Genomic DNA, 6,612 nt, shown 5'->3' with positions numbered 1-6,612 from the left:
TTTGAAGGTTTTATCGATATTTTCCTATTCCTCATTGGAATAAATAAAGTTCGGTGGCGACTCTGTTCGAATCATTTTTCTGCGACCACCGCGAGGAATCGTATGTTTCGAGATGCGACAAGTGTTGATGATAGAAAAAGCACTTCTGGAGGATGTTTATTTTTGGGAAATAATCTCATATCTTGGTTCAGTAAGAAGCAAAATAGTGTGTCATTGTCTATAACTGAGGCTGAATATATTGCTCCAGGAAGTAGTTGCTCTCAATTGATTTGGATGAAACAAATGTTAGAATAATACAATATCCAACATGATGTCGTGACATTATACTGTGACAACCTAAGTTCTAGTAACATTTCCAAGAACCATATTCAACACAGTAGAACTAAGCATGTTGATATCTGTCATCACTTCATTAAGGATCTGGTGGAAGACAAAATTGTCACTTTTGAGCATGTAACTATTGAAAAGCAACTGACATGCATTTTTACCAAAGCTTTAGATGCAAATAAATTTGAAAAACTAAAGGGAGAATTGGGCATTTGCATGCTTGAAGAATTATAGCAATTACTGAAGAGGAGAAAAAGAAATCAAATTTTCTCTTACCTCCACTTAACTTTGCACAAAACTCAAAGTCCATTATTACACCTTTTTCTTATTTTCCAACACTGTACCCTAGCCACCTTCACACTAACCTCTGCATTCTCTCTCTCAAACTTGTTCTCAGACATCTTCATCTCTCCATCTCCTCTCTACTGAAAACTTCTAAAATGTCACAACCTTTTGTCTCCACTCCAAGAAAATCCTCCAAAGAGCAATCAAACCCTAAAAATATTGGCACTGAGATAGATCTATTTGATGTCATCACTGATATTGTTCCCCTCTCTATCGTTCATGTCCATGCAACTCCCACGAGAAAGGCCAGAACTTCATCTTCAAGAAAAGATACGCCTACTAAAGTAAGTACCTCTTCCACTCCCTCCATAACTGGTAGAAATATGAATGATCCTAAACCCCCATATGTTGTGAAGAAACCCATGTCCATGACTAGTATGTATCTCGATCCCATCAACATTGAACCTACTGTTGATGTGTCTGAAGATTATCTCGCAGTGACAAATATTATGGAAAATGTTGAAGCTTCTGGAACCAGCAATAAACTTAGATTTGTTACTACATTGAGTAAATCTAGCGTGATAATTGATGACAAAGACGATGTTGATAAGAATATTCGTCTGCTGATCTCTCAAGTATTGGGGATTGACCCCAAGACGAATATAGTGTCGGTGTCTCCACATCCTTGGCCCAACCGAAAAACAATACTGAGAACCCCATAGATAATCCTGATATGCATGCACCTACTCTGTCTCCTGAGAAATCTCAAGACAAAGAAAGATCTGAAGATATAACTAATGAGTTGGGTAACAAAGATAAAAACCTTATTGATCAACCCACTGACATTGTTAATATTAAGGAACTGGACTCTAATGATATTCCTATTGGGCAAAGGCTAGCTCCTGGAATTGCTAAAAGATTGAGGGATAGAAAAGGCCAAGTTGTTGGATCCTCCAACACTCCCTCCAAATATGTCAGAAACAAAGCTAGTGTTGGTCTCACTAAAAGATGAAGCAAGGTGGTGACTATTATATCTAAGAAGAAGTCTCTGAAAATGAAGGAAGTTCCCTCTGATACTAGTGAATACTGATGCAAGCGATGAGGAAGATACCAGCAGTGATGAAGATTAATGATCTCTAGATCTTTTGTGTATTGTTTCTGATTTTGTTATTTTTGTGGGTTGTGCCCTGGATTCTATTTTGTGCACTCTCTAAGTGCTCATTGGTGTGTAAACCCTCTTAATCTTGTGTGACTTACATTGTCGGTATGGTTAATATGGTTTGTTTCTCAACTTTATGGCTAAAAAGGGTGAGTAGGTGTATGTTTAAACGGGTGTTGCTGCTTTTTGTCCCTCTTGCTCCTTGAGAGGGAGCATGTGCATGTATGTAGGGGGAGTAACCCTTGGGGTAACTCAACCCGTGGTTCTGATACTCGGGGGGGGGGGGGGGGGGGGGGGGGCTGATCTGTTTTTGGTGTTCATGATGTCAGGAACGATGTCCTGACATCCTGGCTAAGAAAGAAGGATTTTTTTCCTGGTGTGCTTATGTTTTTGTTACAGTATGAGGCCTGTTGATTTGTTATGCCTGCCTCTGGTGACGGTGTGAGAAAGGATGTTGTACATTTTCTTGTTAATATACATCCTTGTTTCTATCCCTTCTATTTATTGACAATTGACCCTTGCAAAGATTGTTTTAGCCAAAATTTGCCAAAGGGGGAGATTGTTAGGTTTGTCATTTTGTGATTGGCTACATTTTGGAAAAACAAGTATATTTGACAGATGTTGAACAAGACGTCCTGACATGTTGTTTCAACATTCAATGTAACCGAGCTTAAGTTGGTTGTGAGATTTAGTCTCCTTAATTAATTTATCTAAAGATTCTCTGAATATTTAGCTCTAGTATATTATTGCGTGTTTTCCTTGCACATGAAGAATATCGTATCTTGACTTGGTTACGAAATAACAATGCCAAGACATTTTAGGAAACATGTGATTTGATTGAAATCATATCTTCAAAAGATTGAGCAGAGATCTTGGATATGTTTCAAATCAAAGACCGAAGTTCATGCCTCTCACTGCTATTTATAGAGGATTTCTAAACCTAAGAAGATATCTAAGCAGTACATTATTTTGTTAGCATTAGGGTTTCGTGTGTGTGCTTTGAGTGATCCATTCAAGTATCACATTGATACTTGAATTGGACCTGATGTATTAAGTTGTAGCTAACAATCCCTCAGAAGCTTTTAAGTAAGAGTGGATTGTGTGTCTGTTATGTGTTATCGTATGGTTCAGGAAGTGAGAGGGGTCTCATATCTAGGTATGCCCAACATAGAAACATCCACAAGTAGAGATTAGGTGAGAAGTCTATAAACACTGAGGTTGTTCAGGACTTCAAACTAATTCAGTGATAGTGGATTTCCTTCCTGGCTTGGTAGCCCCCAGATGTAGGTGACGTTGCACCGAACTGGGTTATCAATTGGTTGTGTTATTTACTGTTATACAGTTTTATTTATCCTGCTATTGTTTGTGGTGTGATAATGTGCAGACCCTGAGGTCGTGAGATTGTGTACAATATCAGGGATCTGCTTGCCAAAATTTCACTTGTAATGCCACATAACTCTTAAAATCATCAGCATTTTCACCATAACCCTTACTGATTCTCAGATAAAAATTAACCAGGGAGCGAACATTGTTTTGGTGGGATTTTTTAAACATTGGTACACATTGTGGTGAAAAGACAAAGTATTTTCAATCTTTAAGATATTCAAAATGCTTGTCGAAAACCAGAGTGAAAAATAGATTAAGGTTCTACTAACAAATGGAGGTGGCAAATACACATCCAAGATATTTGAAGAGTTTTATGCATAACATGGTATTGATTATGAGGTAACTGCTCCTTACACACCTCAACATAATGGAATATCACAAAGAAGAAACTGTACCATATTGGATATGGTAAGATGCATGTTAAAACAAAAGAACTTGCCAAAATCATTATGGGGTGAAGTAGTTACTATTGTTGTTTATACTCTAAACATGTACACTACCAAGAAATTGAAGAACAAGGTTATCGAAGTAGTATGGAGTGGAAGACAACCATCAATGAGTCATATGAAAGTATTTGGTTCAATTTGCTACAAGCATGTTCCTGATGCTAGAAGAAGGAAGCTTGGTGATAAAAGTGAACCTATGATTTTGGTGGGATATCAGAATACTATATCATACCGGCTATTCAATCCAATGAATGATAAGATCATGATGAGTCGAGACATTGTGATTGATGAGAACTCTACCTGGGATTGTAATTCATGTGATGCAACTAGCAAGCCATTGATGAGCTATGGCGTTGATAAAGAAAGTAGTGAGCACGAAGAAATTCCAATTAATAACGTTCCAGTTAAGACCTCAAGGAATCAGAGTTCTCCCAGGAAGACTTCAAGACCGTGAACTAGTTGGTGATGATGAAGTCACACCAGATGAAGATTTGGTTCATTTCACTTTACTTGTAGGTGCTGAACCAATCAACTATAGTAAGACCTTAAAGAATAAATAATGAAAGGAGCCTATGGTCGAAAAGTTACAAGTGATCAAGTTACCAACTATAGTAAGGCCTTAAAAGAACAATACATGGGAGTTAGTCGAATTACCAACACACACAAAAGCTATCAAAATGAAGTGGTTGTTCAAGCTGAAGCACGATCCTGATGGGTCGATTGCAAGACATAAGGAAAGACTAATCGCTCGAGGATTTTTTCAGAGAGCAGGACTCAACTACTCTGAATTATATGCACCAGTAGCAAGATTGGAGATTATCAGGTTGGTGGTAGCCTTGGCATGCAAGCAAGGTTGGTCGACATTTAACTTAGATGTGAAATCAACATTTTTGAATGGTCCCCTAGATGAATTCTTGTATGTCACATAACCTCCTAGGTTTGTAATACAGGAGGAAGAAAGGAAAGTGTACAAGTTACATAATGCCCTTTACGGTCTCAAACAATCATCTAAGGCATGGAACAAGAAAATCGACTCATACTTAGTCGAATTGGGATTCATCAAATGCAGGTCTGAGTATGGTATCTATGTACATGTCATGGCACAAGATATAACCATCATATGCTTATATATTGATGACTTGCTAATAACTGGAAATAACATGGAGAACTTGTCGAAGTTCAAAGAGCTAATGAAGAGGGAATTTCAAATGTGGGATCTGGGAAACGTTTCGTATTTCCTAGGCATGGAATTTCAAATTACCAAGCAAGGTATGGTGCTACATCAAAGGAAGCATGTAAAATAAATACTCAAGAGATTCAAGACAGATGACTTGAATCCTGCATCCTCGCTTATGGAACCTAATCTAAAACTAGAGAAGCATGGAGAGGAGAACAAGGTCGATGTCACTTTGTTCAAACAAATTGTAGGATCTCTGAGGTATGTGTGCAATAGAAGACCTGATATAGGTTTCTCAGTCGCATTGGTAAGCAGATGCATGGATGAACCAAATGATTCACACATGAAGGATGCAAAAAGAATCTTGAGATACCTAAAAGGATCAAATAAATTATGGAATACTGTTTCCACGAGATTCTGAAAGCAAAGAAGTTGTGATTAATTGTTATTCATGTGCTGATTGGTGTGGAGATACGGAAGATCGAAGAACCACAACTGGTTATTTCTTTCAAGTATTTAGTGCCTCAATCTCATGATGCTCGAGAAAGCAACATGTGGTAGCATTATCATCGTGTGAAGTTGAGTATATAGCAGGATCTTATGCTTCTTGTCAAGAAATCTAGATCAGATATGTGTTGGATGAGATAGAGGTTGAAGTAAAGAAATCTCTGGTGTTGCAGATCGATAACAAATCAACCATCAATCTTGCAAAGAATCTAGTTCTACATGGAAGGAGTAAGCACATTGAAGCTATATTCCATTTCCTAAGGGATAAGGTAAATCAAGGTGAACTTGAAGTGAGACATTGCTCGAGTGAAGCATAGTTGGCTAACATTTTCACCAAAGGATTTGTAACGTCCTAGACTGCTTTCAAGATTACCGATTGACCCCATAAACTAACACGGGTCTTTTCAACATGCTTTGTCCTCACTCATATGCTTTTCGGGAAACTTCCCAGAAGGTCACCCATCCAAATAATACTTCAAGTCAAACACGCTTAACTATGGAGTTCTTATTTTTTAGGCTACTGAAAAGAAGATGCATCTTGTTGGTATAGGTAGTACCAATCAATCCTTATAAGCATTCCTTCAACCTTGGAGTCCCATACGTATACAACCTCGGGATCCTTTAATTCCTATGTGAATTTGAGAGACCACTCTCCGCCCTCTTCGGTCTTGGGTGTTATAACCACTCCCTCTATCTTCGTCCACGGGTGTTACATGCCCATCAGCTTTCGTTTGGTTCGTCCCCGAACCACGTCATACTAGGAGAGGTCTACTCTGATGCCATTTGTAATGCCCTAGACTGCTTTCAGAATTATCGGTTGATCCCACAAACTAACACGAGTCTTTTCAGCATGCTTTGTCCTCACTCACAAACATTCTGTGAAATTTCCCAGAAGGTCACCCATTCAAATACTACTCCAAGTCAAGCATGCATAACTATGAAGTTCTTATTTGTTAGGCTATCGAAATGAAGATGCATCTTGTTGATATAGGTAATACCTATCAATCCTTATAAGTATTTCTTCAACCATGAAGTCTCTTACCTGCACAACCTCATGATCCTCTCAGTCCGATATGAATTCAGGCGACCACTCCCCGCCCTCTTCGGCCTCGGTGTTACAACCACTTCTTTCCATCTTCGGCCTCAGGTGTTACATGATTTGTGTTGGTTTGTAGGGTCATTCAATAATCCCGAAAGCACTCCGGGGCATTACAAATGGTATAAAAGAATACTTCTCCCAATACAATGTGGTTCGGGACGAACCAAGCAGAAGCTGGTGGGCATGTAACACCCAAAACCGAAGAGGGAAATGAATGGTTATAACA

This window comes from Lathyrus oleraceus, chromosome 1, assembly GCF_024323335.1.
Source record: "Lathyrus oleraceus cultivar Zhongwan6 chromosome 1, CAAS_Psat_ZW6_1.0, whole genome shotgun sequence".
Lineage (NCBI taxonomy): Eukaryota > Viridiplantae > Streptophyta > Magnoliopsida > Fabales > Fabaceae > Lathyrus > Lathyrus oleraceus.
The sequence above is the reverse complement of the archived record's forward strand: the minus strand, read 5'-3'. Positions refer to the sequence as shown.